At 44.4% G+C, this 26848-nt stretch overlaps 1 long non-coding RNA gene across 1 annotated transcript in view; it reads left to right on the forward strand.

Annotated features, from left to right (window-relative positions):
- Nucleotides 1-26848, forward strand: part of LOC141127154 (uncharacterized) — a 145568-nt gene that overhangs the window by 10878 nt on the left and 107842 nt on the right. Inside the window, exons 2-3 of the long non-coding RNA XR_012241495.1 lie at nucleotides 19374-19469; nucleotides 22635-22740. This is a non-coding gene — a long non-coding RNA (uncharacterized lncRNA). The remainder of the gene's footprint in view (nucleotides 1-19373; nucleotides 19470-22634; nucleotides 22741-26848) is intronic.

The raw sequence follows: 26848 nt of genomic DNA on the forward strand, positions 1-26848 counted from the left end.
AGCGGTGGTCCACTGTTGTTGGAGATCATTCTCCCATTCTCGCATAAAAAGCGTCTTAGAGTCAGCCCTAGCAAGTGCCCGGTAAATCACCGAAATCCCCCCCCTCTGCTCCATGGCCTGACCGCACCACAGTTCATATTCCGTGAGAGATAGAGGTTTGTGTAGTGAGGGCCCTAGGGATCTGATAAAGTGGAATATTTGTTGAAGTCTAAACCTCTCCGACCCTGGCATATCTAGTTTGTTAGTACAGTGGGCAAAGGAAAGAGGCCCCATTGGGTTTACAAAGTGACCGATCCTATACATACCCTTATCTAACCACCATCGAAAGGCCTTAATGTCCTGTCCAGGTGGGAACAAGGGATTTCTGAAAATGTGGGCCAGAGGGCGCCAGTGGGAGACCAAGTGTGGATTGTTTTAAAGGGAGTCCCAATGTGTTAAGGAGTGAGAGAGGGTGGGTGCAAGAATGGCTGGTCTGGTCTTGGTTGGGCACCATAGCAAAAAGTCAAGCGTGTAGTGGGGGATGGCCTGTCTTTCCATATGCACCCAGTCCGGGTGAGCTAGTTTAGAGTATATAGTGGATAATTGAGATAGTTGTGCTGCGTGGTAATACCAAAGTATGTTTGGTACTCCCAACCCGCCCTGATCCCTGCTGCGGTAGAGAGTCCCCTTAGCTTTTCTATGCCCTTTGGCTCCCCAGATAAATTTTATGATTTTCGACTGGAAAGTCCGGATACGGTCCTTCGGGATGGGGATCGGTAATGATCTGAAGAGATAAAGGATGCAAGGCAGTAGGGTCATTTTCACAGAGGACACCCTGCCTAGCCAGGAGAGGCCCAATTTGTCCCAAGTTAAGAGATCTTCCTCCAGTTTGCGAAAGATTACCGGGTAATTAGCTGAGTAGAGTTTGTCTATAGTGGCGGTCAAGTTGATCCCTAGGTAGGGGAGTGCTGTCTCGGTCCACCCGAATTTAAAATTGTTTTGAAGTTGAGCAACCTGGTGAGCTGGCAGGTTAATATTGAGAGCTAAGGATTTCGAATAATTCACGCGAGACCCGAGAATTTGCCAAAATCATCCAGCGCCCTGCATATAATAGGAAAAGGGAGATGGTAGGGGACGTTATAAAGAGCAAGACGTCATCAGCGAACAAGGCACATTTGTGGATTTGTGATCCGCATTGTATTCCATGTATGTCCGGATTATCCCTGATGGAGATGGCTAGGGTCTCGATAATCATGGCAAAGATTAATGGGGAAAGGGGACACCCCTGTCTAGTGCCTCAGCGAATTGGGAAAGAGTTTGAATGATATCCTTGCATCTTAATTGTAGCCTCCGGAGTAGAATAGAGAGCTCTTAATATGTTCATAAAGGATGCACCAAAACCCAATTTTTGAAGGGTAGGGACCAGAAAAGACCAGGAGACGGAATCAAACGCCTTCATAAGGTCTAACGAAAGCAGGAAACCCGTTTGTTGGGGTCCTCCATCCCATCCAGAGCCTAAGAGCGAAATTACGTCGATTGCCCTCCTGATCTGGTCCGGCCCCTGACGCCCGGGAATGAAGCCCACTTGGTCCCTATGAATATAAAGGCCTATGAAGTTGGAAATCCTATCGGCCAAAATTTTTGTTAGAATCTTAAGATCATTGTTAATCAAGGATATGGGCCTATAATTGGAAATGCAACTGGGGTCTTTACCCGGCTTGGGGATTACTGTAATAAACGCCGTATTTGCTACCTTATCGAGGGGCTCTACGGACCTGAGATGATTAAAAAATCGGGCTAGATATGGGGAGAGTGTCGAGATGAAATGCTTATAATATGGGACGGAGAAGCCGTCAGGGCCAGGGGCGGAGTTGTTTTTGAGGTTCTTGATGGTCTGTGCTACGTCTGCCGCTGAAATCGGGGCTTCTAACTCGTCCCTGTGTTGTCCACTAATATTCGGGATGTTTACTGATCCCAGAAAGGCATCTATGATGTCTGGAGAGGGTTTTATTCCCACCTTGTTATATAGCGAGCAATAGAAGTCATGAAAGGCTTCCATAATTTTTTGGGGATTCTGTGTGAGGGACCCGTCACTTAATTTAATTTTGGGTAGTGCATGGGATCTTAATTTAGGGGTTAGTCGTTTCGCCAGCAAAGAGCCTTGTTTATCTCTTTGGTGGTAATACCGTCCCCCTTCCCATCTGATATCCTTTTCCGCTATCGCAGTGAGCGCTAGGTTCAGAGCAGTGCGTGCTGAGTCCAGCCTCTTAGCAGAGTCTGAAGTAGGTTTAGACTTGTGTAGTTTGCTGAGGGAGGAGAACTCCAACTCCAATCTGTCAATGTCCAGCTTGCGAGCTTTGCGCAATCTAGAGGAAATTTGAATCAGGATACCCCTAATAGCGGCCTTGTGAGCTGCCCATAGAGTGCACGGGGAGATGTCATCAATGTCATTCAGACGAAAGTATTCCTTAATGTGTTGTTCTATTTCGCATACATGAGTTGGGTTGCTAAGAATGGAGGCGTTCAGTCTCCAGTGAAAACCCGGATGGTGGGTCAGTCCCCTGTTCAATGTCAGAAGTAGAAGGGAATGGTCCGACCAGGCAGAGTCTCTAATATCCGACTTATTCACCAGTGGGACATGTTGTTGTAGAAGAAAGAAATGGTCTATTCTAGAAAAGGATTGATGCGGATTTGAGAAGTGCGTGTAGTCCCTTGCCCTCGGGTTCATTTCCATCCAGACGTCCACCAAACCTTGGTGGAATATCTGTCTGGCCACATTAAGACTCTGCCTGGTAGGACGGACCCTGTTTTTGCCCGGAAGACGAGTTTTATCTATGCCCGCGTCAAAGGCTAGGTTGGAGTCCCCTCCGTAAATGACTAGACCCTCAGTCAAAGGTGCCAAGGTGTGGAAAAGGGATCTAAAGAACTTCGCTTGTCCCTTGTTAGGTGCGTAATAAGAAATGAGGGAGTAGAGTTGTTCTTCTATGAGAACCTTAACTAGCAAAGATCTGCCCTCCGGGTCCTTAAATTCAGAAACCAGGGAGAACTGAGTGTTGCGGGAAAAAAACAAACCCACACCTTTGGTCTTATTGTCAGAGTTTGCTAAATAGAATTTGGGGAATTTGGCGTGAATGAATGAAGGGGTATATGATTTAGGAAAATGTGTTTCCTGTAAAAACAGTATATCTATTTTTTGGGCATGATAATGTTGAAAGATTTTTCTTCTTTTCACCGGGGAATTGAGTCCCTGAACGTTGTGGGTGGCAATGCGTAGGGCCGGTCTGTGTGTGGGTCAGCCATGGAGCAGTAAAGAGGAGAAAGCGGGCGATCCCCGACCACCTACCTTCGTCGCAGAGGCTGGTTCCATTGCAGATGCTGTGGGAAGGTGCACCCTGTCCTCCGTCGGGATCCTGACAGGAAGCGAGACCTCGTCCATCACTGAAAGGAGAATTAGAGACATGAGAGATAGGAGAGAGAAAGAAGAGACAGTATGAAGAAGTAGTGGAGGTGAGCTCCGGGGTAGCGACGGTAGCAAGACCGCCTTACCCGAAGATATACTCATGTTATCCCCCAACTAGTGAGGGAGTTCCCGACCGGGAGCAGCAAAACAGCTACGTTTGGCAACTCCGAGTACGAGAGTAGGCGCATTGGACCGTCCTCCGCACCACTAAGTATCAGATTGTAACAAAAATTTAATACATTTTTTTTTTTTTTTTTAAACTTTAACACAGGTAATATGTTCCCTATAAGCTGCAAAAACAGAAGTAACCAGGACCGGGGATGTGGTAGAATCTGGGTAGAAGGAGAGGGGAGTACAAAAAGAGGACGTGGGACCGTATATGGTCTATCCTATGCATACATCGCTTCGGGGAAGCAGTTTTGAGGAGGAAATTGCTTGCTAAGGGTGGGGAGAAGGGAGAGGGGAGTGGGGGGAGATGAGCCTAATGGGTCTGAGCCAGCTTCGGTCTTGTGTTGGGGAAAGGATCCAGGACAGTTCCCTCTGTGAGTTCAAAAGCAACTCCAACAGACCTCAGGCCAGAGAGTCAATATCCATAAATTGAGAGAAGGGGCCTCTAGGCCAGGCTCCGGCTGCGGTGTAGAAAGAAGGCATCCGAGTGATCAGTTCCATCCGGGAGATCAGTTCTGTGAGTTGTGCCGGAAGTCTGTGGAGACCTGCCGGTGATCCTGGCAAAAAAAAAAAGGGGGGAAGGAATAGCTACAAACGCAAACGGAGGTCATAGCAAAAACTAACTGGGTCATGGGAGTCCCGTAACAATAGACACATTGGTGATAGGTCTCGGTTGGGCATAAGTGCCAGGGGTCTAGGAGGTTTCCGACCCAGAAAATAAAATTCTGCCTAAAGAGGGCGAGGGGTCCCTGCAACTCAGGGGGGGAGTCCTTCTTTAGCTTTCTTGTTTCTGGGTGTTAGCCAGAGGGAAGTGATGGGGCTAGAGGGAGGTGGGCGTTTGGTCATGCCGGAGTTGGAGGACTGCATGGGGGATGGTGGATCTTTAGGTAGTAGGCCCAGTTTTTGCATCAGTCGTTCTCCTTCCTGGAGCGAGGAGAATCGAAAGGATTTGCCATGGAGATCAAATTTCAGACTGAAAGGGAAAAGCCACCAGTACTTGACATTTTTTTGTTGCAGAACCGTCAGAAGGGGCTTCATCTCCCGCCTTTTCTGAATAGTGAAGGGCGAGATGTCCGCGTAAATTTGAATTTGATGTCCCAGTAGCTGGAGCTGTGAGATGTTGCGTGCTTTCCTCATGACCTCTTCCTTGACACTATAGTAGTGTGGTTTAACTACAATGTCACGTGGCAGGCCGTCCTGGCGGGGGGGTCCCAGTGCTCTATGGGCACGGTCAAGCTCCAGTTTATGGGCCCGGATGTCTGGGATGAGGTTTTTGATCAGAGACTGTACTGCGTCTGTGACATCTGTTACTGACTCAGGCAGGCCCCTAATTCTGAAATTAAGCCTTCTGGACCTGTTCTCGAGGTCATCGATTTTTGCTATAGCCCCCTCTAGTTGGTCATGCATTTCCTGAAAGCGATCAGTGTTTTGATTAACGCGGTCGATCATTGCATCAACTTTGTGTTCAATGCTTTCAATGCGGGATCCTAGGATCTGGAGATCCGCTTTAATATCAGATGTGATCCGGGATGCAGTCTGAGCTAAGCCTCTGTCCAGCATTTCTGCAAATTTTGCAAACATAAGTGTAATGTCCTGGGGCTGATGTGTGTGCTGGGATGTCTCCTGGTACGCTATATTAGGCTTAGGAGTGCGGGCTCCTGAGGGGGCATTAAGCATTTCTTCCAGAGTCTGATCCAGAAGGGATACAGTGGTAGCTGGTGAGAGTGGGCCTCCGCTTGTAGTGGGTGATGGGACCCCTCCACATACCTCCTCCTGCAGTGAGTCCCTCCATGGAGACGTGCCTGGGACCCCTGTATGAGCCTCGTGGGGCTGCCGTTCCGCCGCCATCTTGAAAAATGCCGTTGTCCGAGTCGAACATGAGTTCGACTCAAACTCGAAGCTCATCCCTACTCCTCACCTGGTTGCTGCCACACACGCTTGACACCATCTGAACCAAATAAGTTTATTTTAGTCTCATCAGACCACAGGACATGGTTCCAGTAATCCATGTCCTTAGTCTGCTTGTCTTCAGCAAACTGTTTGTGGGCTTTCTTGTGTATCATCTTTAGAAGAGTCTTCCTTCTGGGATGACAGCCATGCAGACCATTTGATGCAGTGTGTGGCGTATGGTCTGAGCACTGACAGGCTGACCCCCCACCCCTTCCACCTCTGCAGCAATGCTGGCAGCACTCATATGTCTATTTCCCAAAGACAACCTCTGGATATGACTCTGAGCACATGCACTTAACCTCTTTGGTCGACCATGGTGAGGCCTGTTCTGAGTGGAACCTGTCCTATTAAACCGCTGTATGGTCTTGGCCACTGTGCTGCAGCTCAGTTTCAGGGTCTTGGCAATTTTCTTATAGCCTAGGCCATCTTTATGTAGAGCAACAATATTTTTTTTTTCAGATCCTCAGAGAGTTCTTTGCCATGAGGTGCCATGTTGAACTTCCAGTGACCAGTATGAGAGAGTGAGCGATAACACCAAATTGAACACACCTGCTCCCCATTCACACCTGAGAACTTGTAACACTAATGAGACACATGACACCAGGGAGGAAAAATGGCTAATTGGGCCTACTTTGGACATTTTCACTTAGGGGTGTACTCACTTTTGTTGCCAGCGGTTTGGACATTAATGACTGTGTGTTGAGTTATTTTGAGGGGAAAGAAAATGTACACTGTTATACAAGCTGTACACTTACTACTTTATAGTGTAGCAAAGTGTCATTTCTTCAGTGTTGTCACATGAAAAGATATAATAAAATATTTATATAAAATGTGAGGGGTGTACTCACTTTTGTGAGATACTGTCGTTTAAAGGGTTAAAAAAAGACACAGGGGGGCGTGGCCTAATACCAGAGCTTGATGGCAGCATAGAGAGAGAGCTCCGTCATCCAGATCTCCAGAAAGCCCTATCTTAAGCAAGTAAGCCTCTACAGAAAGCTGGGAAGATGGCTGGGAGAAGTCAGTCCGCATCATGGTCCCAGCAGGAGCCTTCCACCCAGCTCAGTAGAAACATCCCGGCGATGTTTCGCACACAACATGCTGAGTCACAGGCCGCATCTCGAGTCGCGGACCAGAGTGGGAGTATTACTGCATGCACAGGGCACTCAGACAGCGCAAACACCTCTCCACAAGGTATGAGTCACACATACTCCTCTCCTCTCCTGTGTTTGGCCAACCTACAGCAAGTCACCGCTGATATTAAAAGCTCCTTATTTGCGGCAGTGTCGGATCTAAAAACTGAGATATGGACAACAGGGGCCGCAGGCGCAATCTGTGTGTCAGGGGGATTCCAGAGACAGTGGAGGGCCCACAGCTACAAGCAGCAGTCTGGGCAATCTTCAATACACTGCTGGGCAGACCACCAGATGCCCTAGTTGAAATGGAGAGATGCCACAGAGCGCTCAGACCCAGAGGCTGCTTGGTTAATTATATCCAGAAGGAGGAAATATTGCGACTTGCACGCAACCATGCTAATATGGAACATGAAGGAGTGCGTATACAGATCTTTCAAGATCTCTCCTCTATCACCCTTCAACACAGGAGAGATTTACGTCCGCTCCTTCAGGTTCTTAGAGAACGCCATATTCCGTACCATTGGAAATATCCCTTTTTCCTCCAAGGGACATCCGGAAATTGCATGGCCTCACTAAGAACGCCAGCAGATCTCCAACAATTCTATGACACCCTCAACATTCCAGCAACTAAGGTGCCTGACTAGTATGGTGCTTTTTTACAGCCAGATCCCTGGATCTCTACCCAACCTGATGACACCCCCAGAGCTCAAAGAAGCAGACGAAGGCGCCGTAGAACCTCAGCAGCTACTTCACCGAGAAGAAGAGGAGACATGGAGACAGACAAAGGCCCCTGAGTCTCGCCATCTTCAGTACGCCGTAGAACCGACCATCCTTAACGTGGAACTAGGTGCGGTAAGCAGGTCCCTGGACTGTTTCACATGAACCATTTCTTTTTTCTCTTGAAGTTATCCCGGTTTTGTTCACTTGAAGTTCTTGATCAGGGGTACACAAGGAGCCCAGTTTTTGGCCTATACTGATATTGAGTAGTGGTCTCCCTGTCTATGTTTGTCTTATCCTGCCCCAAACCCCTACGGATCATTTTACCTGGTTCAAGGCAACCACAAGGGCAAGCTCGAAACTCTAACTATACATATGGACAGAAGGGGCCTATTCGTATGACCCTCCTTATATAGGGGTTGGAAATAAGCTTGTATTTCTCAGGATTTCACACTTTACAGGCCGCAGGTTCGATACTCAAATCCTCTCAAATCTCTTACGCAGGGACATAAAACCATAAAGTTGGGGAGAGCTTTTCTCCCTGCCCCATTATCGCAGGGTCGCCCCATATCACTGGATAGTGATGGAGTATGCATAGAACAATGGTTTTGCTCCCCTCCCTTGAATCCAAGAAGTAAAGACTTCACGTTCTATTCATCCCCACATGGCCGATATTCACTGCTAGACTATCTGTTTATACCCCAGAAAGACTTGGCTTACCTTCATAACGCAACGATAGAAAACATGGTGCTTTGGACCATCATCCGATCACCATGACTTTACGATTCCCCCAGAGGGAGACATTCACCAAGATCTGGAGATTGGATTCAGCCCTCCTCACAGATCTTGGTGACTTGGCCACCATTAAACAGACTATTAGTGAATATTTTCGCCACAATGACACGCCTGACGTATCCCCCATGGTACAGTGGGAAGCCCACAAGTGTGTGGTACGGGGACACCTGATGGCTATAGCTTCGAAGAAAAAGAAACAACACCAGAATTTGATTCGGGAACTGACAGCCAAAATTTCTAAACTGGAAGCGCTACATAAATGCTCATTAGCCGTTAGAGTGGCAGACACACGAACACTACTACTAGCGGAATTGTTCAAAAGAGCCCGGAAACGACTGTTACTTTTGCAGAAATTATTCTATGAAAAAGGTAATAAACCTGGGAGACTTCTGGCTAAATTTACACAAAATCGCACCCTCGCAAATACTGTACATCACATAGTAGACAGTTCAGGGGTGAGGCATTCTAAGAATGAAGAGATAGCACGTCAATTCCATAATTACTACAAGGGCCTGTACAATATCCAGTCGACTGAACACAACCCAACCTCAGCAGAGGAAAGGTCAAATATGATAAGTAATTTTCTCCGCAAGTACAGCTCTAGCCCTCTAACGGCTGAAGACCAACAAGCTCTTGATGCTCTTTTGTCATAAGAGGAATGGAAAGTAGCCTTAAAGGCCACAAAACCAGGCAAGAGTCCAGAGCCGGACGGCCTTACGGCACAGTATTATAAGAGCTTCGCAGAACTCCTAGGCCCGGGCTTTCTAAAAGCTTTCAACTCTTTGGCATCTACCCCTGGCACCCCCAGTAGTCTGCTAGAGGCATATATCACGGTGATACCAAAAGAGAATAAGGATCCAACTAGCGTAGCGAACTATCGCCCGATATCACTTCTAAATGTGGACGTAAAACTTTTCTCCAAGATTCTAGTGACAAGGCTCTCCTATCATGTGCCTGCCTGGGTGGGTCTTGATCAGGCTGGTTTTGTCCCTGGCAAAGAAGCCAGGGACAATACCGTCAAAGCTCTAAACCTACACCACTGTCTGACTTCCACTCATCGTAAAGGCTTTTTCTTATCCATGGACGCTGAGAAGGCCTTTGACCGAGTTGCCTGGAACTATATCGACGCAGTGCTGGAGAAACTGGACTTGGGAGGCCGTCTCCGAGCATTTATTAAAGCACTATATGTTAACCCAAGCGCTAGGGTCCGGGTCAATGGCCACTTGTCAGAGGCCTTCTCCATCCATAATGGGACCAGACAGGGCTATCCACTTTCCCCCCTATTATATATTTTTACTCTGGAACCACTCTTACGCTGTATTCGCATGAACTCGAACATAAAGGGCATCGAGGTCCATGGGAGAGAATATAAAATTGCAGCTTTCGCGGACGATGTCCTGCTTTTTCTCTCATCTCCCTTGACGTCCTTACCAAATTTGTTGCAGATATTAGAACAATTTCACCTTATTTCCAATCTGAAAATCAACTTTTCAAAATCATTCGCATTGAATATCACTCTAGCTCCCCAAATAGTGCAACAACGCCAGATGAACTTCCTTTTTCATGGAAAACAGAGGCCATCACTTATCTGGGCATTCAACTACCCAGTAGGCTTTCAGACCTATATGATAAAAATTTTAAGTCAGAACTGAGAAATCTACAACTAGACCTAAATAGGTGGAACATGCCCACTATCTCCTGGTTTGGTCGTGCATCCATTATAAAAATGACAGTACTCCCTCAAATTTTATATAAAATGCGGACGATCCCAATCTGTTTGCCACCCTCTTTCTTTACGGCTTACAAAAAGATTTGTAGGACCTTCCTTTGGGGTACCAGGGGGGCGAGAATTAAGTGGTCGAAACTGGTTCTACCAAAATCGGGAGGGGGTATAGGCCTTCCTGACCTGCAGAGATATTATTGGGCTACCCATTTATCCCAGATAGTGGACTGGAAGGTCCACTCTCGGTGTAAGGGATGGGTACTACTAGAGCAGTTAATTGCTGGAGCCGAGCTTGGTTCAGTACCTTGGTTGGCTACAAAATATATACCATCTAACATACGCTCCCACCCTCTCATTAGCACAACGTTGTACGCCTTTGATAGAGCCTGTAAGGTACATGCGATATCTGCCAAAGAGTGTGCTCTTACTTAAAGGGTAATCCGGACTTTGTCCCAGGGCTGACCAAGACCTTCTTGTCGGCGGAATGGCCATATGTAGAAATGCAAGCCAAACATTTTTTTGCCAGGGGTAGGTTCCGCAGTCAGAAAGAGCTTGCAGCCATTTCCCTGATCAAGTCTTTCCCGTTCTGGGCATATCTGCAGCTCAAACACTATCTAGATAACTCAACGTCGAGGGAAAAATTTACAAAAACTTCTACTGCTTTCGAGTCGCTGTGTTCAGGTCCTACGGCACGTGATCTCTATAATTTATGCCTCCATGTTTCAGGATTCAAGTACTGCCCTACAAACAGAACACAATTTCTGGGAGACACACTTAAATATCGAAATTCCGTAAGCCAGTTGGGAGCGCATTAATCTATATATTCACAAGGGTTCGCTAAATGCCCATACCCAGGAAAATGGCTATAAGATCAAAACACGGTGGTATAAAACACCGGACCTTTTCGATAAGTTCATACTCTCGGTCTCCGACCGATATTGGAGATGTGGTCAAGAGAGGGGTACCTTCATGCATATATGGTGGGAGTGCCCTCAGATTCAGGCATACTGGCGAAAGCTACACGATGCAACGACTGTGGTCTCTTGACTCCCCCTGGATTTTACACCAACACAATACCTCCTTCACCACTCCAAAATATCCAAAAAAAGATACTATAAGTCGGTGGCTCTGCATATGATAAACGCGGCTAGGCTATGCCTACCGGTTCACTGGAAATCCTCCTTGATTGCATCTATGAAAGAATGGGCAACATGCATTAATCACATTGCTGAGATAGAGGAGCTGATATATATCACCCAACACAGGATCAACAGATACACAGCGATCTGGGAATCGTGGTTTACATTTTGTAAATCTCAGGAATATCAAAATCTAGTGAGCAATATAGGATAAGACCCTAACTATGATCAAGTTATATCATAAATATACGTAGATGATATTAGAGATGTAGACATACTATAAGCGTGCTGAGAAGAGTAGATGGAGAGGGTAGTTGGTGGACTCCCCACCCACTCTCCTTACTCTCTTTCATCCTTTATTTCACCCCTCTGTCTGTATCTCTCTCCCCCTTTCTCTTCTTTACCTCCTCCCTTTTATACTCACCTTCCCCTTCCCCCCTCCCCTTTACCTTCCCCTTCCCATCATATGGGGGGTTTGGAGTGGAGGACCGATTGTAAAGGGGGTAGGCTATGATTAGAATATAAAGACTCCAACTTGTTACGCTATAGAGGAGTGGACAGGTAACAACCTTCTTGTAATAAGAATTATAATCAGGAATGTGTTCAGGTGATCCATACACTGGGTATTATTATTATTATTATACGAGATTTATATAGCGCCAACAGTTTACGCAGCGCTTTACAATGTATAAATGAGAATGTAGACAATACGTGAATGCATGCTTTGTGTAAACATCCTTGTTGGAGTTTTATTCCATGTATCATTAACTCTGTTATGTATTGCATTATTCTTAATAAAAAAAAAAAAGTTTAATGGAAAAAAAAAGACACAGGTCAATCTTGTTCAACCTATGTGTGAGAGAAAACTTGGTGCTGCTAGTTTGGGGAGTTTACAACAATATTTACTCTCCTGAACTGGGAAAAATGTAAAGCTGAATAGGGATGGGCGAACGGTTGTTCTGCAGAACACTGAACAATATGCGGTGTTCGGGTGAAAATTCGAAAGCCACCAGAACACCGTTAAAGTCTATGGGACATTAACATGAAAAATCAAAAGTGTTAATTTTAAAGGCTTATATGCAAGTTATTGTCATAAAAAGTGTTTGGGGACCCGAGTCCTGCCCCATGAGACATGTATCAATGCAAAAAAAGTTTTAAAAAGGCTGTTTTTTCGGGAACAGTGATTTTAGTGAAGTGAAATATTCATTTAAATTGCGTACCTGGGGGGTGTCTATAGTATGACTGTAAAGTGGCGCATTTTTCCCATGTTTAGAACAGTCCCTGCACAAAATTACATTTCTAAAGGAAAAAAGTCATTTAAAAGTACTTGCGTCTATAATGGATTGTCGGTCCGGCAATACAGATAAAAGAAGTCATTGAAAAAAATGGCATGGGATCCCCCCAGTCCATTACAGGCCCTTTGGGTCTGGTATGAATATTAAGGGGAACCCCAAACTAAAATTAAAAAAAAAAATTGAGTGGGGTCCCCCCAAATTCCATACCAGGCCCTTCAGGTCTGGTATGAATATTAAGGGAAACCCCACGCCAAAATTTTTAAAAAAATGGCGTGGGGGTCCCCCTCAAAATCCATACCAGACCCTTATCTGAGCACGCCTTTTTTTTCTTTTTTAATTTAGGCGCGGGGTTCCCCTTAAAAACCATACCAGACCCTTTTGAGGGGGACCCCCACGCCATTTTTTTTTAAATTTTGGTGCGGGGTTCCCCTTAATATCCATACCAGACCTAAAGGGCCTGGTATGAAATTTGGGGGGACCCCCATGCAATTTTAAAAAAAAATTGGTGACTTTTTTTCGTTTAGAAATGTCATTTTGTGCAGGGACTGTTCTAAACGTGGGGAAAATGCGCCACTTTACAGGCATACTATAGACACCCCCCAGGTACGAAATTTAAAGGAATATTTCACTTTTATTGTTTCACTTTAAGCATTATTAAAATCACTGCTCCCAAAAATATGGCCGTTTTTGAAACTTTTTTTTGGATTGATACATGTCCAGGTCCCCAAACAATTGTTATGACAATAACTTGCATATAAGCCTTTAAAATGAACCAAATTTTTTGCCTGTTCGGTATGTTCTGGTGCGAACCGAATTGGGAGGGTGTTCAGCCCATCCCTAAAGTTGAACCCCATCCTTACCTTTATTTCCTTCATTTGCAAAACTTCATATTCTTTCTGAATGTCTTCAGTCATTCATCAATTACCTCTCTTACCCCCCTAGCATGCAGATCTAAATGAATCCCGGTGTTCCTTGAGATATAATGATAATGAGAAAAGGTCCAAGGCAAAATGCTGTGATATTTAGGAGGACATAAGGAGTCTATTGGCTCATCCCAAAAACATAGAGAGGTATTTCTTGAAAAACAAAATGATTTGTGTGATAGACTCACCAGGGACAGAGGCCTTTGGAGGGGACTGAATGCTAGCCTCTTGCCTGCTGACTATGGGCCTTGGCATTTGAGGGAGCTACAGGCATTTAGGAAGATGTCCTGTTATGTAATGCAAAAGGACATTATTACGGAGGCCATGATGGTCTCTGCCAGCTTGGGACTCAGTGATCAGATGTATGTGAAAATAAAGCTAGTTAATGAGATCTGGAAATCCCAGGGTTTCCTGTTGTCTACTAGACAGCTCTGTCTTGGAATTAGATCTCTGAGTGTCCAGGTGGCTAGTTTAATTAACTTAATGTTTATAGTGTTAAGTATATTTCTGTAGACAGTTGTGTTTACATATGATAATGTGATCAGCCTCACCTGAGTGTGTAGTGTATAAAAAGCCTGTTTTCTTGTTCAATAAAGAGTTCCAGTTTTGCAGCTAAACTAGTCCTGCCTAGTTCTTGGTTGCAATATGCAGCTATAATATCAGATTGGAGGAAGCGGTATACTGACGGTAGCACTCAAGAGGAGTGTGGGATGGTTCCGTCACATTGGTGGCAAGCAATGGGATGCTTCCTGAAGTCTGGGACAACCAAACCTGTACTGGGATCCAAGTTTGGGATAGCAGACTTCGGTCACCCCCAGCGGAGATATGGACCTGGCATCAGAGTTCCCAGGGCTGCTGCAGATCTTCCCTTCAGCATACTCCAGGACTGTATCTGCGGATGAATATCTGGAGCTCAGGTATTCATATTCGGGTAGGGCTCTGGATTGGAGACCTCGAGGTTGCTGGTATGCACCAGGACAAGTGCTTTCCAACCCCAGAGCAACGGGCCAGTGACCAACGAGAGTAGTGGATGGCATTCCTGGGAGAGTGGCCCCGGGGAGCAATGGATGACTGAGTTGGACAGGCTGGTCCAGCAGGAGATAGAGCTTCACAATTGATATTGGGCTCTGCAATGGCACGCAGAGCAGGAATATTTAGGGGAGAGAGCAGAATGCTCGCCGGAGGGATATGACTTTTGCGGCCCTAGATTGCTGTGGGAGAACCTAACAAATTTTTTTGTGTTTGACGATGAAGGGGAACCTACCCTTGAGGACCTGTAAGAATACATAAAGGCTATGCTCGGTCTTGTAGGGGTCTCAGAGCTTAAACCTTATCTGGAATACTTGCTAAGGAAACATCAGCACCTGGAAAGGGACATTATTAAGGAGGACATGATGGTTCCTGCCAGCTTGGGACTCACCTGACAGATGTATGTAAAAATAAAGCTGGTTAATGAGATCTGGAAAGCCCTTGGTCTCCTGTTGTCTACTAGTCTGGGGGGGGGGGAGATCACTGTTTGTATTGTTAATTGTGCTAATTAACTCACCTATTGTCTGCTAGCAAACCATTGGGGGATGTGTTTATACTTGTAACAATGTGTATTGTACATTGTGAGCTTGATTATTTTATTATATTATTATACAGGATTTATATAGCGCCAACAGTTTACGAGCGCTTTACAACATTATTGCAGACAGTACAAGTACAATACAATTCAATACAGGAGGAATCAGGAGGGCCCTGCTCATTAGAGCTTACAATCTAGGAGGGAGGGTCACGTTATACAAATAGGTAATAGCTGTGGGGGATGAGCTAGTGGAGAAAATAGTGCAGTTGTTAGATGGAGGCAGGATAGGCTTCTCTGAAGAGGAAAGTTTTCAGGGATCGCCTAAAAGTGGATAAATTTGGAGACAGTCTGACAGATTGGGGTAAGGAATTCCAGAGGATGGGCGAGGCTCGGGAGAAGTCCTGGAGGCAGATATGGGAGGAGGTGATGAGAGAGCTAGAGAGCAGGAGGTCTTGGGAGGAACGGAGAGGGTGATTAGGTTGCTATTTTGAGACTAGGCTAGTGATGTAGCTGGGGGCAGTGTTGTGGATGGCTTTGTAACTAATTGTTAGTATTTTGAATTGAATTTGTTGGGCGAATGGCAACCAATGGAGGGATTGGCAGAGAGGGGTAGCAGACACTGAGTGGTTTGTAAGGTGGATGAGTCTGGCAGCAGCATTCATGATGGACTGAAGGGGGGATAGTCTATTTAAAGGTAAACCAATGAGGAGGGAGTTGCAGTAGTCGAGGCGAGAGATAAACAGGGAGTGAATCAGGAGCTTTGTGGTTTCATTGGTTAGAAAGGGACGTCGTTTAGAGATGTTGTGGAGGTTGAGGCGGCAAGCTTTGGAAAGTGATTGGATGTGGGGCCGAAAGGAGAGTTCAGAGTTCAGACAAGTCAGGGGAAGAGGCACGTGGGGGAGGAAATATTACAAGCTCGGTTTTGGACAAGTTGAGTTTGAGGAAGTGGTGTGACATCCATACAGATATGTCGGTTAGTAAGTTAGTGATGCGTGAGGAGACTGATAGAGTGAGTTGAGGGGTGGAGAGATAGATTTGTGTGTCATCAGCGTAGAAATGAAATTGAAAGCCGTGAGAGGCTATCAGCTGACCCAGGGAAGAGGTGTAGATTGAAAATAAAAGAGGTCCAAGAACAGAACCTTGGGGGACCCCAACAGAGAAGGTAAGTGACACTGAAGGTGTGTTGGGATAGGTAGGATGAGAGCCACTGAAGAGCACAGTCATGGAGACCGAGGGAGTTTTTTGAGGAGGAGGGGGTGGTTAACCGTGTCAAAGGCAGCTGAAAGATCCAGAAGTAGGAGTACAGAATAGTGTCCGTTGGTTTTTGCAGCTAGTAGGTCATTTGTGAGTTTTAAAAGAGCAGTTTCTGTGGAGTGTTGAGGGCGAAATCCAGATTGAAGGGGATCAAGAAGTTTGTTTTTAATGAGGTGGTCACTCAGTTGGTTGTAAACCAGGTGTTCAAGGAGTTTAGAGGAAAAAGGGAGCAAGGAGATAGGGCGTAGGTTGTTAAGATTAGTAGGGTCCAAGGAGGGCTTTTTAAGTATGGGGGTTACCAGTGCATGTTTTAGAGCACTGGGAAAGATGCCAGAGGTGAGGGAGAGATTGAAGACGTGGGTTAGAGAGTGTAGAATGGAGTCAGAGGGCGACCGTAGCATATTAGAGGGAATAGGGTCCAGGGGACAGGTGGTTAGGTGGGCGATAGAAAGGAGTTTAGCAACTTCGTCTGTAGTAGCAGATTTGAATAAGGGGAGTGTCAGTTGAACCTGTTGACATGGGGTCTTAGCTGGGGGAGATACCTGTAGAGTGGAGATTTCATCACGGATTGTATCAATCTTGTTTTTGAAGTGATTAGCAATCTCCTGGGCAGTGAGTGAGTCAGTGGGTGGAGGCGGTGGAGGACAAAGTAGAGAGTTGAAGGTAGAGAAGAGTTTACGGGGACTGGATGAAAAGGTGTTATTAAGAGCTGTAAAATAGGTTTGCTTGGCAGTGTGGAGGAAAGAATAATATTTTGGAGGGCAGATTTGTATTGGTTGAAGTCTTTGAGAGACTTAGTCTTGTGCCACAGATGCTCAAGAGCTCGACTACGTTTTTTGAGAATTTTAGTGTCATCTGTTTGCCAGGGTTGTAGGAGTCGAGGCCTGATTCTGCGTGTAGTGAGGGAAGCGAGATTGTCCAGGGTGGAGGACAGGGATTTATTGTAGATGGACGTGGCTTGGTTGGGGCAGGACAGGGGAGAGATTTTGTCATAGAGGTGGTCAGTAGCAGAATAGAGGAGAGAGGAGTTGAAGTTGTGAAAATTTCTACAGGTAATGGTTAGGCAATTGGAGGGAAAGGTGGTAGAAGACAGGGGGAGAGAGAAACTAATAAGGTGATGGTCGGAGAGAGAGGAAAAGGATTGTTTGAGAAGTTGCATGGAGTGCATAGGTAGGAGAATACAAGGTCAAGGGTGTTGCCATCAGAGTAAGTAGAAGCCTGTACCCATTGCTTCAGGTTAAATGAAGAGGTTAGACTAAGAAGTTTAGAAGTAGCAGGAGTGTTTGTATTAGCAGGGTTGTTGAAATCACCAAGAAGGATTGTGGGAATTTCCGAAAAGAGAAAGTAGGGTAGCCAGGCAGAAAACTCGTCAAGGAAAGTCAAAAATGGTCCAGGGGGCAGGTAGATCACAGCAATTCTTAGGGAAGTAGGAGAGAATAGACGTATACAGTGGGCTTCGAATGATGAGAGGGAAGAAGAGGGAGGAGAGTGAATAACCTGGAAGGTGCTCTGGGGGGATAGGAGGAATCCCACTCCACCTCCCTTGCGTCCATTAGGCCTAGGGGAGTGAGTCCAGTGAAGGCCACCTTGGGATAGGGAAGCAGGAGAAGGGGTGTCATATTCGTGGAGCCAGGTTTTGGTGAGAGCAAGTAGATTAAAGGAATTAGTGACAAAGAGGTCATGAACAGCAGTGAGCTTGTTGTAGACAGAGCGGGCGTTCCAGAGGGCGCAGGAGAGAGGGAGACTGGCGTTGGGAAGAAGGGGAATGGAGACTAAATTGCGTAGATTGCGACTACAGCCAGAGGGTGTAGGGTGATGATGATGGGTGTGTTGGGCACAGTTAAATAAGGGAGGCCCAGGGTTTGGGGAAATATCTCCAACGGTTAGGAGAAGCAGAAGAGTAAGGGAGGTAATATGAGAATATGATTTGTATGAGGGGACATGCTTCAGTATCCTGGGGGGTTTGTTAGCAAGTGGGCATAGAGTTAGAAAGAGGTGATAGGTGCAGTAATAGGGTGAGGGGAGAAGTGAGGGTGATATGTACAGATTGTGGGGTGGAGCAGAGGGGTGAAGAAGAGACAGTTTGAGGAGAGAGGCTGCAATTGTGAAGAGGAGGAGAGGTAAAGAGTGCATGTTTCAGAGAGGAAGGTGAGCTAATTTGGAATTGAGGTCATCTGCAGTCTGTTGTAGTTTGCTTTGTGCAAATCGCTGAAGTGCAAGAGCAGAAGTGCCACTTATTTAAAGAACCCCACTTCTTTGCAAGAACCCCTGTAAGTGCACCCCCTGTATGTGTTCCCCCGTAAAGAAGGCCTTGTATTTATATTGGGTTGGGTGTGGATAGAATCTGGCAATTAATCAATTAGGAGGGGATATTAAGAACACAGCTAGCAAAGTAAAACTTTCACACCACAATCAAACTGCAAGGGGACTAAAAGGCCAAAATTGTAAAGATAAGGGAACCCATAATTTAGGTAAGACTTAATAGCTAAATAAACATTGAAATAATGTGAGCATGGCTACAGATGGAGTTGAAACAGTGGTGACAAACAGATTTACCAAATAAGCATGTGAGCAGTCAGTCAATATTCAGTTTATGCTGGCAAGTCTGACCTGGAATGAGATTGCATTGATGAGTGTCCAGGTGGCTAGTTTAATTAACTTAATATTTATAGTGTTAATTGTATTTCTGTATACAGTTGCGTTTGCATATGATAATGTGATCAGCCTCACCTGAGTGTGTAGTGTATATAAAGCCTGCATTCTCATTCAATAAAGAGTTCTAGTTTTGCAGCTAAATTAGTCCTGCCTAGTTCTTGTTTGCAATATGCGACTATAATATCTGATATCTATGTTCAGACTGGAGGAAGCGGTATACTGACGGAAGCACTCAAGCGGAGTTGATTGTAAGCTTTTGATGGCATCTTGATCAATTTATATAGGAAAGATATATGCATACACTACACTGCATGCTGACAGTTACCTAGACCAGGGATCTCCAAACTACGGCCCTCCAGCTGTTGTGGAACTACATATCCCATGAGGCATTGTAAAACTCTGCCATTCACAGACATGACTAGGCATGATGGGAATTATAGTTCCTGAACAACTGGAGGGCCAAAGTTTGAAGACCCCTGATCTAGACCTTCAGTCTAGTGAAATGACTGCCAACAAACAGTTCATTTCTTGGTAGCAAGGAGATGCTTAGTGTACAGATAGACCAAAGCCGGGTTAGGTGTGTTGATATATGTTGTATTTTTCCACATCACCCAGGCAGTGACACAGGAACTGGGACCTTACCACTCTATAGTTGAGAAGAAGGAAGGCTTGAACCTGACATGTGACCACAGATTTAGAAAAGTAAAAGAGGTATTTATTTTATTTTTTATCATTGATGCAGCAACAATTAGTTGTAGGTGAAGGTATTATTTGTGATTTTGGTGGTGGTGGTGGGAATCCCTGGCTGGACTGCAAAATTTACTTAGTAGTAAAAAGGTTAAAGTGGATCCTCACAGCTCTCTCTTTTCTGTACAGTTTACATGTGTCACTTCTGACACCAGACAATCCATGATGACAGCTATACCCCTCCACCCCTAGCACACAGCAGGTGATTAACAGCTTCAGATGTGCATGCGAGATTGTATAGGGAGGGTGTACATTCTCTCCACTCAGATGTCATATTGCACTAAGCTCTCTGCTGTGCAGTTTTTGACATCAAATCCCCACCCCTGCCTCCTGGAAGCTGGGAAATGCCATCTGATATGTGTACTTTGGAGGGCTTTAGAGGAGAGAGGGCTGTAGAAAAAGAGGTACAGCTTACGTTGGAAGATTTGTTCCATTATGGTTTATCAGCTGAGGCTAGTCATTTAAGTCGGCTTATGTAAAGGTTTATTACCACATTAAACCATCAGTTTAGCCCATTCCTAAATAAAAGTTACGGTGTACTTGCTGGATTGCCTGAGCACACCTGTTTCTGATACAACCTTTGTAAATTAGGACCTCTATGAAGTACATATTTATAGAAGTCCAGTGATTGCAGAATGTGATTGCTTTCTTCATTTTTTCAATTAACATAATATTGTTTATTTTTTTATAATATAGTTTACATTTTTAATCTTGCATCCTAATAAGTCTACTAATATGTTTTTTTAAATGTACAAAAACCACACAAATTATGCTTTTATTAGACGTGCGAAGTACAATTTATGTAAAGGGAAACACAATCAAATTACTCCTCTTGATGTGTGAATCGACCAACAATGAATAAATGATTATAACATGACCCCAGAGCAGGGATATTGAACTGACACAATTCCACAGACACATCTCATTAGCTAATCTCATTAAACAAGCATCTCTCACTCTAACAGAAAGAACTTTGACTTCAGTGACTGAATAAGTCCAAATAATGCAAGCACTATAAGAAAAATATCGGGATTAAACTCCATGTCCTGCATTTGTCATGCTTGAAAAAAAAACATCTCATTGCCGACCTAGTGTCAATTTATCAAATCTTATAAACCATCTTTTGATCACTTCCATCCTAGTATTGTGCATTTAAAAAAATGATACACGTATATATTTAAAGAGGAACACCAGCCAACACTGTTTTGTATATTTGGATAGAGTATAGAGTTGAAAGACAACTAAAATGTTTAGTTTTTTGTTTTTTTTTTGCTTTCTGTGTCATTTGGAAGCAGCATTCCCACACTCGCTGCATGCTTAAAGGCTAAGTTCACCTTTTTTTTCTAAAATCCAGCTCCCCTATGTACCATTATACCATTAATGTGCTTCAGTTGCAAAAAAAATACAAGCTTTCTTTGATTTTAAGAACAAGGTCTTGCCTTAGTAATAAAAGGTAGTGCTGCACAGCACCTGACTTTTTATTACTAATTGCTTTCTACCATTGGCTACAGATTTAGCTTATCGGTGATTGCGACTGTTATTGTTGTACTGGTACACAGTGATAGCACGAGAGCATCCCTTTTACACTTTTTTAAGGTCTTGCCTTAGCCCTTGGTATATTTCTTAGAAAGCCTCAGAGACTCCCTCGTATAGATTTGAGACAGAGAAACCAGTAAGACACAGGAAAGAGTTTACCAGCTGACCTCATAAGCACACACCCTTCACCCATCCACTATATTTTCACAGCATCCCCAGCATTTCTCCACGCATGCCTTTGCTTGGCTTCCTCAGTGTCCCTTCAGATGGGTTCCTGCTGCATGCTAAACTCCCTGGGGCCACGTGCAGCCCACAGGACACCCCTGATGTAGTGCAGGAGCCTGCCTGATTGGATACAAAATGATTGGATAGATGGTGTGTCTCCTATTATATAGTTAGTTGGTAAATCTAAAGGAGATCTTACAGAGATTGTACAATCAGGTTGTATAGTGTATGGTCATTAATTGTTAATGGCATACCAAACATAGAAGCAAGCCCACATTTTTTCACATGAAAAAATGGGTGACAAACGCAGCAGTAAAAAAACGTGCAACTCGCACCACACCGAAAAGAAAACATGCACTCCCACTACTCTAGGCTTAAATGGGGCCTGAAAGTGAAATTGATGCATGTACACAAGAACAGTCAGGCTCCATTCACATCTGTGTGTTTCCAAACGCATGGCAAACTGCACAGAAAATGTGCGCTTTGCTAATGTGCATCGTGTTTGTGTTGTCATTACATGTTAAAGGCATCCCAAGTGAGGCAAACTCACCAAAAGCTCTAGAAACGCACCATGCTCTGCTCCAAAAAAATTTGGAGCTTCTTTGGGGCAATTGTTGCGTGTAGGGCAGCCCACTCAAGTGAATGGGCTGCCCTATGCGTGACGAGTGAAAACTCTCCAAAACACCCAAAACAAACGCATGCAGGAATGTGAGTTTTTGCAACGTGGCAATGTAAACAGGGCCTGACAACTGAGTGTCTCAGTCCACTCCCACCTATGTACTATGGCCATACACTATGCAATCTGATTGTATATTCTCTGTGCAGTCTCCTTCAGATTTACCACAACTATGGAACAGAGGAGACACCTGAACAATTCATTCAATTTGCATGAAGTTAGACAGGTCCTTGTACTACATAGCTGATAGGAGATCTAAAGGAGATTGTACAATCAGATAGTATAGAAAGTGGATGGAAGGTAGTATTGTAATGAGGGAGGTGTGGTCCAGAGTGATGAACACACCCTATTACACCCTCTTCTGTGATGCAACAAGGAAGTGAAGGCTTCTGGGAGATGACCTACAGGAAGTGAATGCTCAGCAACAATCTACAGGAAGTGACGAAATCTGAAAAAATTCACATAAACTGACAAGATTTTAAACTGCCTGTGGATAAGATAGTGAAAGAATAGCACATTGGGATGGCTGGGCCATAAATGGCATTGGAAAAGGCTTCTATTTACTATGAAATGTGAAATTCTGCCCGAAAAGGTGAACTTATCCTTTAATGGGATAAACTAAAAGGGTTTAAAGGGAAGTAAAGGGGTTTGCCATGAAAAGTAAAAAGTGGTCTCCTGCCTTTATTTTCTAGGTGTAGCAACATGAATGTTTGCTGCCCCCTTCATTTCCATTGCTGAACACTGGTAAAGCAAAGAAGAAATTTCCAACGATAGCAGAGCATTTCTTAAACTGCAGAGGTAAAACCTATCATCACAAAAATGTTGGGCCTGTCATTGCTAGCCTTCTTAGAAAAATTCTAGTTTACTGGATGTTATGACCCTCTAGTCACTAAGGAGGAACAGTTTTGCAGATCAGGAAAGTCAGAAAAATTAAAGAAATCCTTACCTTCCTATCTGTTCTTGATTAATGATTCAGAATTTTGATGGAGGAGTGTCAGTATGGTATTCAGGCAAGTAGCATTTTCATAAAGGTGAGCTTATCATTGGAGACCTCCATGTTGCTCTCTTAACAGGTTTCCATTTAAGTGTCATCACACGTCCCAATTATTGTGTAGAGTTGTTAATAGACCAAAAGATATCCAATTTGTTTGATGTAGTCATTTGAAGGCAGTGCCATTCTGTGTTAGATTCCTATATGACTTCTGATATGGCTTGAATCAGTCATATTCTCACTCTGTGCCAGCGTTCATATACCAAGTATATGGAAATATGGGAAACCTCCCCCCGCTTGCATCAACCAAGCATAGCCCTCTTTTGAGGGTTTATGAGAAATCGCCCTCGGGAGACAGGATATTGTCCTAAAGCTTAAAACAGAAGCAGTGAGGCAAATCCAGGTTGGTTACTTCACAAAAAAGTCCACACAATAATAATGTCCACAAAATGTTCTGTTCTGTCAAACCACAGGTGAAACTTTAATATCCTCTTTTCTCATTACATATCACCCATGCATAGGGTTGCCACCTCATCCCTTTAAACCCAAACACATATGAATTACACAGGTTCTGAGGCTAATTTAATTTAATGCAGATAAGACATCAAGTGAGTTCAATTACCACCCTAATCAGCCACAGAACCTGTGTAATTAATATGTGTTTGGTTTAAAGGGATGAGTCAGAGACTCTTTACCTAGATCGGTGTTGTGGTGTGTCAGACTGACACACCGCAACAACAATTGCCGTGATGCACGCCCCGTTCAGGATGACATCCGGTCAGGATATTGAAGCCCCTTTGTTACCGTCATTTTGCTATATGGCGGGCAGCAAGTGGTTAATGGGACACAGACAGCAATAAACACTGACAGGTGTTCTAATCCCTCTTCACTCTATCCAAAGCTAAAAAAAAATGTCTTGCCTTTAGTTCAGCTTTAAGTCATGTACTGATTTTATGTTGTTTTGATATGATAACTAACTAGCACAATGACTGTGTGATGGGGATTTTGTTACACATATTCATAGTTCATATTTACAGTATGTGCTTTGGGGTTATTTTGTGATTATTGGCACAAGTTTATAGTGGGTAGTGCTGCACTATAGGGTTATTGTTATATTTTCAGCATTATTTAATTTTTAAAAATGTAAGTTAAATCTTGTCAGGCTGCTAGTGCTTTGTGGGTGGTGTGACCTCGATCCAAGTCCCCTTTTGAAATTTACCCGTTTAACTATTTAGCAGAAAACAATGTATATATAGGGCAATGTAATCGGTTCTCTTTATAATCCCTCCTCTACTATAATGTGTCTTATCTCACCACCAATAGAACTAGTATCGTATACAGTGTGGAGGTACCATCATCTAAATGACAGTAATAGAATGTATGTAAAAGGACTATTCCTCCATGAGTTTCCAAAGAAAGGAGGGGGATGGACTAACTCGGTACCTAGATTTGCCTAGATTATGCATTCATTGTAGGACAAGAGGGATTTTACATTGTACACTGTTGAGTTGTGACTTCAGTAACTGATATTTTGACACTCCACTTCATATGTAGCAATATATATCTACACATGACTTATGGATGTTTCCTGCGCCTCCTTTTTTCCCTTTCTCAGTGAGCATGTGATCCTCCTGGCTGGGGAGATTCATTTGACACCTTCCCCTGCCTGCACTTGTTTGCGGCTTGGGCCCTTTGATCTTTTAAGTGTGAACTGTGCGCACATGCGCGATTTTCATGCATGCGCAATGTGGGGGATCAGACCCAGGCGACCTCACGCTGATGGCGTTTGGCGTTTGCTACGGTCACCAGGTTGGGGACTATTTAAGCAGGCTGATGCCTGCCTATCTTTGTGGTGGATATTGATAGAGGGGAGACGGTAACCAGTCTGCACCCAGGTGAGTTGAGGCATGTTCACAGGACCTTGTGTGTTACTCACTACAGGGCCCTTTTTGCTACTATCTGCTACCTGCTGCTCTTGGATAGTGATTTTTGAGTAGTCATTCCCCATTATTGCAACAGGTTCAACTTTCCCTACTTTAGCTTAACTGAGGCCTATCTGTTCCAGGTCTTTAGGCTGCTTGTAGAATACCGTCAGGAACTGTCAAGGCTGGGATCTCAGCCCTTCTTTCTCTGTGCTCAAGTTGCTCAGCTGTCGGTTAATTGCCAGTGCTCATCGTTCCACAGTGGCTCACCTGTTGATCATCTCCTGCTTGTCAGTCAAGCCCACAGCCAGCCCCTTCTGGCTATTTAAACTGCCTGGTTCATTTCTTCAATGCCTTTGCCTTGGTCAATATATATAGAGACTCTCTGCTGTGTTCCTGTTGAAGACTTGCCTGGCTGACGTCTCTTCTGGTTCCTGATCTTGTCTGCTGCCTCTGACTATGCTTATCTCTGGATTCTTGATTTCCTGGCTTGTTCTGACTACCTGATATGGCTACCGAACCCTGGCTATGTTTTGACTATGTTTACAAGTTGTACCATTTTTACCATTTTATTAAAAGGTGTGATTTTTACTGCATTTTCTGTCTCCGTATGTTTCATGGTTCTTGACAGGAACAAGTGTACTGTGCACTATCATCTGCTCAAGTTTTACCTGCTGTATCCAGCTTTGGCCACTATCTTTTTATTCTGAAGTGCACGTGGGGGAACTGTACCCCATTTTGTGTCTTTTATCCCCCCCCCCTGCACTACACAGACTTTTCTTGTCATCTCAGGTTAGAGATTTAAATAGTTTTAGGTCTTATTTGCATTTTCCCTTTGTCTATGTTTTTTTCCCATTATTCCCTTTTTTCTCCTCTCCCACCTCCCCTCCCCTCTCCTTTTTCCCCTTTTCTCTTCCTTTTCCCCTCTTTTTCCTCCACCTCCCCCCTTTCTTTTGCTTCTCAGCCCCCACCAGTTCCCTCGTTACCTCTTTTTCCCCTCTTCCCCCTTTCTTTTTTCCCCAACCTTTTTCCTCCCCCTCCTGTCTCCCCCTCCCCCCCGCCTTGTGATTTATTTCCTTTTAACTGTAAGCAAGTAAAGGCGCAAAGAACTGGATATCTCTATATTACCATCTAGTTAATGACAAAGGGTAATTATGACTATTAAAGTCCATAATAAGTCTATCTGAGCAAAGCAAGTTCAATAAAGAGTTAAAAGTCCACACAGATGGCTGCCTTCCAAAAAGAGCTGAAACCAAGCCCCAAAGATCTGCAGAAAAAAACGAGGAAGAGAGTGCAGTATGTAAACTGAATTTAATAAAAACACTGTACAAAAACACTCACATTTGGTGGATTAAAATAAAACATATCATGTGATTGAATTCCTGGAGGAGGGGAGTCCGTCAGATCAGTCACTGCATCGCTGTCTCCTGCTGTGCGTACGGCTGTGCTTGAGCCACCGCTGAAGCCGGCCGCGGTGATGAGATACTCCAAAGCGAGGCCTGGAACGCTGATGGAAAGCAGGCGCGGGGCTGTGACGTCACCGGGATGCGACGCGTTTCACGAGCGTACGGGCTACGATGTCACGGTAGCCGCGCTCCTTCATCAAGCTGCCTGTGAATCGTGGGGATGGTTTAAAAAGAGCATGGGGGCGGGAACAAGTGGACAAGAAGGAGGAAGGGGGATGGGGGAGGGGGGGAAGGACGGAATGGGAAACGAAAAAGATAGAGAAAGGGAGGGGAGGGACGAAGAAAAAGGAGGGGAGGGGTGGCCATGTGTATAAATTACAAATTGCAAACAAACTCTTAGCAGGTGATAAGGTGCATATCAAAAATTAGTCTCAGTAAATAATGGGAAGAATTTGATAATGATAATAATAAATGTATGTTATTAAAAAAGAAAAAGAAAAGAAAATTAATAATGATAATAAAATAAGTAAAATGGATAATTAAATGAATAAAAAGTAATAATAAATGATAATTAAATAATAATAAAT

Source organism: Aquarana catesbeiana, linkage group LG01 (assembly GCF_042186555.1).
Source record: "Aquarana catesbeiana isolate 2022-GZ linkage group LG01, ASM4218655v1, whole genome shotgun sequence".
NCBI lineage: Eukaryota > Metazoa > Chordata > Amphibia > Anura > Ranidae > Aquarana > Aquarana catesbeiana.